Genomic DNA, 9,480 nt, shown 5'->3' with positions numbered 1-9,480 from the left:
GCGCATACGAGTGTATGTGTGTGTGCGTGTGCGCGTGTGCGATCTTTTCAGACACGTTGGTCATTCCACAGAGCTGTGAAAGAAAGCTGTGTTAGGCCTGCTGCTGACAGACGACGTAAAGAAAGAAAGCTGGTGGTGTTGTTGGGTGGGCGCAACGCTTTTACTTTAGAGCATGACTTAATCACTGGTTGATTGATGACTCAGAGTTGAAACAATTCATTCAATTCATGCTTAAGCCACAGAGTGAGCTACTTTCTGCATGTTTCCACTGTGCGTCTTTCTCATGAAGGTGAAGCAGCCGATGGGGGATTTTGGGGGATTTTTGTTCACATTGTTCCACTTACAAATCACATATACGTCATGTGTTTCTTTTGGGATATATTTATTCATTCATTCATTCATTTATTTATTATTTATTTATTTATTGTGATACAGCTAAGTTAAATTCAGTGCTAGAGACATATTTTTGGCAGCATCATGCTGGGGGGTCAAATACAAATTCACACAGTTTTTCATATTTTTATTTTTAAAACATTTGGAAAGCCATGCACTGAAACTGCTGCGACCTGAGCAAAAATGATCGTCATGCAACTTCTCTGTAGTTTTGATAATTATTGCGATACAATTTCAAATCAAAAGTCTTAAGTTTCTTAATCGATTTCTGTTTCAAACTTGAAACATATGTTGGTGTTCTAAACTCGTTTGCAGGACGGTCTAAAAAGGCAAATAGGTTTAAATACAACCAGGAAATTATCCAAATAAAGTTCACTCTCCTGTTTGCAATCTCTCCGCCATATATAAAAATGCCTAAATACAATTCTGTTGCTAAATTTTAAAGCCTAACTTGTCAGATATTATTGACATTTTCAGTTTCACGATAATTTATAGATATCGTTTTATCGTCACTGCCATAGCACCTATAATTTTCCTTCCTCTTCACTACTATGCAGTACAATCTGTTGCAGTAGTATTATGCTTCTGCGACGCACACAAGGAGCAAAATTGGGACAAACTGGGTATGGAGAATAATTCATTAATTCATTACTTTATTAATTTATGCGCTGTGTTCCGCGCGGAGTGTTTGTTCGGAAAGCTCGACTTCCTGCATGCTGCTCAGGCAAAGAAATTGAACGTGATAGAATGTGTTAGATTCGGCGAGAGCCGTTTTCTCTCGAGTGTGTAAATTCATACTGTGAAAAACAGGACAGGGCGCGAGAGGACAAAACATAACTAACGGTTCTTATTTTCGGACATGACCCAAACCCGGTTCTAATCACACTTCGCTGCCTTTCAACAGTGTGAAGTTGAGCTTTGAGTCATTCAGACGTAGCTTCCTGGTATGTGAAATCTTGTATGCAGAAATGTTACTTTTTATTTAATAAAAAAAGAAGAGAGAGAGAGAGAGAGAGAGAGAGGCTTACTTTACAAATTACAGCAAATGTGTTTTATGCTAGTTTATAATTTGCAACTCATATTTGGTCACAGATTTATCATGAAGCCACATAACAGATAACAGTATTTATCTAGTATTTCATTTTTTTTTAAATTTATTTATTTTAAAAGAAGCATGTTTTGATTTCAGATTCTCCAACATTTCCCGGAGCTGTCCCACCTCCTTCACGAACTGTGTGATTGGCATACTTCCGTTTAGATCTTGTTTCTTTGGCACTCGTATAAACGGGAAGTATTAATCTGTATTAATCTGTGCGCTTACACGGCTTTAGCTTTGGCCTCTCTGCTGGGATCGCCTCATTGCCGCCATGTTGGTCCAAGTAGCCTCGCTGCGTTTTGGAGAGAGGTGACACGGAGACCTACGTTTGTAGTCTGTAACCTTTTTTTTTCGTCTTATTTGACACAGGAGAGCTAAACATTTATGTTAGGCCTTTTCATTAAAATTATTCATTTATTGGAGTTCTGTTGATACGTTATATAGAAAGGACTCATGTTAGCTAACATTTGCTACACAGTAATAAGTCTCGGTTTGCATGCCGTAACCATAGATCTCAAACCGCTGAGCCGTAGAAGAAAACAAAGTAAGAACTCTCAAATAATCGTCATTGCTTTTCAAATTATTCACCGAACTTGCAAAGAACACAACAAAAGTCACAATAGCTTGCAAAAACTGCTGTCAACTCTTAAGCTTTTTCACATTTTCTCACATTATAGCTAAAACGTTGGAGGAAACTTTATCTATTTCCTTTCTAATTGAGTAGAAAAAAAGCTACATTTCAATTTTTAAAAAAATAAAAAGCTAAAGACTTGGCCATCCATTTTTATTGTGATTCAGCTAACTTAAACCCAGCACAACCAATTGCCTGCATAAGTCGCCTTATTAGTAGAGCGTCCACATGTTGTAATTTAAGCTCAGCATGAATCCAGCTGTTCTGTGAATTCCTCAGAGGGCCGTAGAAGCCCTCTGAGGCTTCTACGGCCTCAGAGGAATCAAGGCCTCAGTTTCAAGGAGAAACTTGTGCAAAGGTTATAAACAATATCCTGACCTTTATGTATTTTATAGTCCTGTTATATAGTCCTATAGTCCTCTGTTCAAACCATCATCAGAAAATGAAAACTCTATAAACATACCAGGACATGAACCTTCAACTAAACTGAGAGTCCAGAGAAAGAACTAGTTAATCAGAGAAGCAGCTGATATGCTCACGGTAACTTTGGAGGAGCTGCAGAGATCCACAGCTCAGATGGTTAAAACGTGTTAAAAACGACAACCATAAGTCGGAAGTCACAAGACGCAAGATTTATAACTGGGCTGATCAAACATTGCAGAAACTCAGCGTGCTGAGCTAAAACCGCACCATGTCCTCCTGTCCTCCACCGCGGTGACCGCGGCGTGCCGTGGGACAGGGAAGCTGGTCAGAGTCAATTAGAAGACGACTGGAGCTAAATACAGGGCAAGGAGACCTGTTGGAGGCTGCAGATGGCTTGTTGTTGGAGGAGAGGTTTTCCTTCCACCAGAGTCATGTCGTCAGCCTCCTGAGGCGGAAGGAAGGAGTTTGTCCGTAGTTGTTGCGTCTCTGGGCAGGACGGCTCACCCACATGTAGTGTTCAGAGCTGTGGAGTCCTCTGGACTAGATAAAGTGCAATACAAGATCCCAGCATCCTAAACACACAACCAGAGCCAAAAGTCAAGGGATTAGATCCAAACATGTTGGTGGGTTAAAATCTTCCAATCATAGTCCACACCTAAAATCAACCGAGAATCTGTAGCAAGACTCGATTTAAAAATAAATAAATAAAAGAATAAATTACAGAAAACTGTAGATCATACCCTAAAACACAGCCAGCTGAAACTGCATCAGACTGTTGTTCTGCAAAGTTATGGCTCAGGATGATGATCTATTTTATTTTCTCATTTATTCTAAACATTTTTCTACTTCACAATTACATGGGGGTGAAACAATCAATCGGACTAATCGTGATTAATTGGTTAGTGAAGGAATCGTCAACTGTTTAGTAATCAATTAATCGATAATTGGAGTATACACAAACTCTATGCCAACACTTTTAGAGCAGTAATTAAATAAAAAAATGTACAAAAAAATCTATACATTTTGCATTTTAGAATAAAAAAGTCATGTCTGTCGATATGTTCATCTGAAGAATCCAAAGAATATATCATTTTTTCTTTCATTACTCGTACTAAGTTACTGTTTTTGTAAATCCATCAATCATCAGAATAACCGACAGAACAATCGATTGCTATAACAATTGTGAGCTGCAGCCCAACAATTATATACCACAGTGTTGGTCTATCACATAAAAATCCCATCAGCAATACACTGAAATTAATGACTGTAGAGAGTAAAAGTAGAAAGATTAATTAGGGTTCAAACCAGAGTTGAGTAGCAACTAGTTACATTTACTGAAGTAAATTTTCAAGGGGGAAAAAATGTACCTTTAGGAGTATTTTTACTACATTGTACTTTTTACTTTTGCTAGAGTAACTTTATTATGAAGTATCGCTACTCTTACTTGGGAAACATTTCTGGATTCTCTACCCGCTGTGAGTAACTTCACTGAATGAGGAACAAACTCGTTTTACCCAAAAATTCACCAGACTCAGACACACACCTGCAGTTTTTGTTGACATTTCATCTGTTTTATATTATAACAAATTAATTTTGAAAAAAAAAAATAGTTCCAGTTGTCTGGTTTTATTATTTTTTTGCAATGATGTTATTTGCATTATTTTAATTTTTATCTTTAAGGTACCAACATTTCCACATGACTTTATATTTTGGTCCATCTGATGTTTTAACTTTTAAATATTGATTAATGTTTTGATCAGTCACTCAAGACTTTTATAGGCTTTTTGTTACCAAATGCTCTTTTACTCTTTCTTGAGTAATTTATTGGACGGCTACTTGAGTAAAAATATGTTGAAGTGGAGCCACTCTTACTCGAGTACAATTTTTGGCCGCTCTGCCCACATCTGGCTGAAACAGTTTTTCGCAAGGCGTCGTGTAAAATGTGCCAAACCTAACAGGTATTTTTGCCATCAATTGTAAGTTTGGCTGCAGTTATGAGTTCATCGGCCTGAACCGAGACAAAACAGACAAATGCATCATCAGGCTTTTTGGACAGTGATCAGAAACTTCTACATGCTGCATCCCTCACCAGCACAATCCAAAAACAAAAAAAAAGAAACAGAAGTTGTGGCTCTCTGCAGACAGAAGCTCTTTTACTTTGACAGCCAGTCTCTTGTCATATAAAAAGCATGTTAGACAGAGAGATGTGATCATCTGTAGTCTTCCAGAGAAATCCTGACACTGCTGGATGGCATGCAGACAAAGTAGGCTGAGCTATACATCTATCCCCCGCTGCTGGAAAGAGGAGGACTGCTGCTCCAGCAGCAAAATGCCGGTGAGGGCTCACAGAAAGATGACTCATCAGCATTTGTTATGATCTGAACACCCACACCAGAGGAGTTTCCTATATGATCGTGTGTGTGCGATTGGGGTGAGTCGGGGAAGATGCATCCTCTGAGTTGTGTGTGCAATCGATGGCGCGGTCGATGCGTGGTGTTGCGTGCGGATCTTGGGCCGGGCAGAGGCGCAGATAGATAAACGCGCTGAGGCGCCGGGTATCGGAGGCCTGCTGACGCTCGACCACGTTGACAGGAAAATGGATAAGGCCGGTCACTTTTCCTGCAGTAATCTCTCTTCCTGTCTGCGCCTGTCGATGTATCGGAGCGGTCTAAAAATAATAGCGACATGTCACACTTCAGTCTGCAGAGAGGAGAGGGGCCTGTGAAGAACTGAGAGCACGTGCACACTTCTCAGCTCGTCCAAAAAAGATTTTTTTTTTTTCTGTAGTCAGCGGTCGGTTGATAAATATTTTTTGGATACAGCACACCAAGCGATTTGGAGAACTTTAGAACAGGCTGGATTATACAACGAAATCCTGAGCCATCATCGTCTGACAGCAAAAAGAGTACATTACACATACTGCAAAAATACCAAGACAAACTAGTTTATCCACCCAAGCAAACATTTCAGTGAGGGGTGGCGTTAAGCAGAGAAGCATTCGAAAGGTCTGCGGTGACTCTGGGGCAGCTGCAGAGCATGACACCTAGAAAACAAACAACAATAACTTTTCAAATTATGCAAAACTCAATGTTCTAGTGGTGAAACGTGGTGACAGTGACATCATGACGAGGGCATCAGAGATAAACAGAGTTCTAAAAAAAGGGAAATAACTGAAGCAGCATAAACGTTAAACCAGAGCGACTATGGAATGAATTTCATGGGCTAGAAGAAGTACAGAGGTGGGCGACACAGACTAAAGGTTTCAGTACAATATCTTGGAGTGCTATCGCGAAAACTATAAAAGTGACGATAATAGCTATTTATTGTTTCCTTTTTAAGTGACCGATTTAACCGTATATTCAAATTTATCAGTTTTGTTGTGAAAAACCATGGAAGAAATAGAAAAACTAACAGTACAAACAGATTTGGGGGTTTTCAAACAACATTAGCTGGCATGTGTCGAGGCAACAATAAATCGAAAATCTTACTATCGTAAGAATTTTTTAAAAGTAAATCATAAACCGTACACTTCTAATTATAAAAAGTTATAAGCGTCTAGTCCAAAGTCCAGACTTAAATCTGGACTTTGTACCAATCCTCAAAGACATCAATTTACAAGTCTAATAAGACTTGTAAATTGATAAGTACAGACACTCATTATACAACGTGTCTGTTTTGCAAACTCAAAAAGAAAAATGGACAAAACTTTTTAACTCCAGATGAAAGACTTACAGCTGCAATGGTAGCAAAAACGGCGTTCTACGAAGACCACGTTCTACAAAACAGGTTCATAAACATGTGTTGCTTTTATTTCACATTACAAACCTTACATTACGAAATTGTGTTTGATCATGTAAATCATAACATTCCGATAAAATACACTGGAGTTTTGGGCTGTAATGTGACACAATGAAAAAAAAAAAAAAACGTGAAAACTTTTGTGCGGTTTTGTGTTTGATGATTGGTACAATCCATCGGATTAAAGAGAGCTGAACATGATGCTTTCTGCTTTAGGGAGCAAGAAAGGAGTGATACGGCTCACTGTCCAGGGCGGCACAGTATTGCGGGGCGTGTTGCCCTGGACGACATTTTCCTGCTGCATATTGGATGGTCCTGTCAATAAGGAGCGAGGCGGCTAACGATGGGGAAGATACTTTGACGTCTGCATTTGGTTATCTCTAGTTCAACATCTGAAATGATTAGATTGATTAATTCTGAATTGGATGTGGAGGGGGGAGGGGCAGAAAAGGGCGGGGCTTACCCGGGGCTTCATTAAACCAAGAAAAGCCACTGGACGTTGAGTCTTGGTGTAACTCTTGATAGCATTCTTTCCCTGACCTGAGAAGAAGGATTCCCTCTTTAAAAGTGGCTCCAGATTCATATTTGATTCTGTGTCCCGCTGGAAAACTCAAACACACACACACACACACACACACACACACACACACACACACACACACACACACACACACACACACACACACACACACACACACTCCTACCCTCCCTCTCCCGACTCCCCCCAGCTCTTACTGCTGTAGTTTCAGCTGCATTAAACATTGAACAATATTCCTTATTATGGCAGAAACACGCCCACCGAGGATCTTCTCCCCCCTCCCTCACCCCTTCATATGCACCAAAGAAAATTTCACAGACGCAAGCACTGCGTTACGGATGCACATCAATGAGAACGCGTGTGTTTGCTGAAATACACGCATGCACACGCACACACACAGAGAGACACAACATAGCCGGTTTAAATGGGGCAACCGTAGTCATGGAAACCCGATCTGATTGCGTTTGAGTCACGGCACATGTCCCGAGATGAGGTGGCCAAATACACACAGATATGCATATGGATAATGGGCCACGTTCACACACTTAAACACACACACACACACACGCACACACACACACACACACACACACACACACACACACACACACACACACACACACACACACACACACACACACACACACACACAGACTCATCAGTTTTTGCTCCTCTTTTATGGCCCGAGGCGGAGAGAGCGGGGGACCCTGATTCAGGGGACCGGGAGGTGCCGAGCGAAATGAAAGAACAGCAGAGAATAAGACAAGAAAAGGAAATGAAGAAGGGGTGGCCGTGATACACACACGCACACACACGCAGAGAGACGGAGGAGAGGGGATGGGAGATGGTGCGGGCATCACATCAAAGCTCCCTCTCCATCCGGCTGCTCGGACAGAGGGGCCTGTGTGTGTGCGGCGGGTTTACATGTTTATGTTCTGGGTTCATGTTGCACCTGTTGTTCCAGAACTGGAGCTTCACACACTGCAAAAACACAAAATCCTACCAAGTGTTTTGGTCTAATTTCTGTAGGCCAGTCATGTCTTAAAATAAGACGGAACTAACTTGTAGGTAACTTCTCAGCGAAAATGTTGGAGCTGGTTTTAAGCCAATAATGCGTTTATTATGTGTTTTCCAGGCACATAGTGCCATTTTATAGCACAGTCAAGTAACTACGTTACCTTCAGTTGATTTTGCATCATAATTTAATGTCTTGGAATTGGGCATCTGTCTCTTTAAGAAGCTCCTTCTCTTCCTGAAACTCCGCCTTCACGAAGTCATCACAACATGGCTTCACTCTCAGTTACTCAACAACCTTTTTACCAGCATTTCAATGAGGAATAGCTCGTATGAGCTCAGCAGATTCACAGTTCCACCAGGTGTTTGCTAATTGCTGCCGGCTAGTCTGGAGGAACTGCCAGGGGGAGTTGCAGTGGAGGACTGCTCCAAGGAGGAGATGTCCCTTATGTCTCCTTTATGATGCAGGAGTAAAAGGCCAAATTAGAGTGACATTCAAAATAGCTGACAACAAAATAAACCAAATGAAACCCTCAGCGACCACGTCTGCCTGTCTCTTAGTGAAATGTTCTTATTTAACATAAATAAAGTCATAACAAAGCAAACTTGTGTTTCTGCATCCGGCAGCTTCTTCCGACACTACAATTACCAACGTAATCTTACAGAAGTAAATTGAATTGGATTATAAATGGCCTGGATTAGGATAAACTGGATTTTAATTGGGCGAAATAGGACCATTTAATTAGAGTTTGATTCCGCTTGTTTGTCTTATTTGGAAAGTGTCACGAGATGACCTTTTTTGAGTGAGACGGCTCTCTATGCAAATAAATCAGACACCAGAAATTAAATACTTTCAGTTCATCAGTGGAGCAGATTGTAATAAGGTTCTGGTAATGACAAAACAAAACAATTACAGGTTGTACATACTGGCCTCAGTTATTTTAACAGCGATAACGTCTGTAATGATACAGACATTCTTGTGGCAGCCACAATTATTAGCAGCTCTTCTGAAGACGGGTGAAAAGCCTTTAGAGGAATTCAACATTTAATGTAAATAATTTTCTTTTTCATCAAAATCACCAGTGGTACAATCATTTGACCCCAACAATCCCTCTGAAAATAAATATAACCGAGGGATTTTTTTCTCATTTATACTTCATCTTTTTAAAAAATTGATCAGAATTATCTATTTGAGTCTTACCACAAGTTTTCCACACTGTCCAACACCCTGAGCCGTAGATGCGATAATAAGCTCTTGTGTTTTTACCCTATACTCATGCAGTCACACCTTGCTGTTCTCACAAAGTGCTAATGTATACTCTATATGTACTTTCACCAGCTTAATTTAATCTAATTCAATTTAATATAAGCGTTTTTACCCTTCTTCACCAGGGGTGTCAGTAAATACACTCCCAGCTTTGTAAGTAAGTTAGCTATAAACACACAAACAAACTGTTTTTAGGGAAAGGCTGGCGAATAACTGCTCGAGTCCACAAGCTTTTTATTGCGGCGCGGTATTTGTATACTTGACAGTGCCTACTTCAGGTTCTTCCGGGCCTTTTCCTGTTGTTAGAGTCGATCTCTGCC

The sequence above is a fragment of the Poecilia mexicana genome, unplaced genomic scaffold (genome assembly GCF_051168715.1).
Source record: "Poecilia mexicana isolate PSO_F unplaced genomic scaffold, ASM5116871v1 scaffold_10, whole genome shotgun sequence".
NCBI lineage: Eukaryota > Metazoa > Chordata > Actinopteri > Cyprinodontiformes > Poeciliidae > Poecilia > Poecilia mexicana.
The sequence above is the reverse complement of the archived record's forward strand: the minus strand, read 5'-3'. Positions refer to the sequence as shown.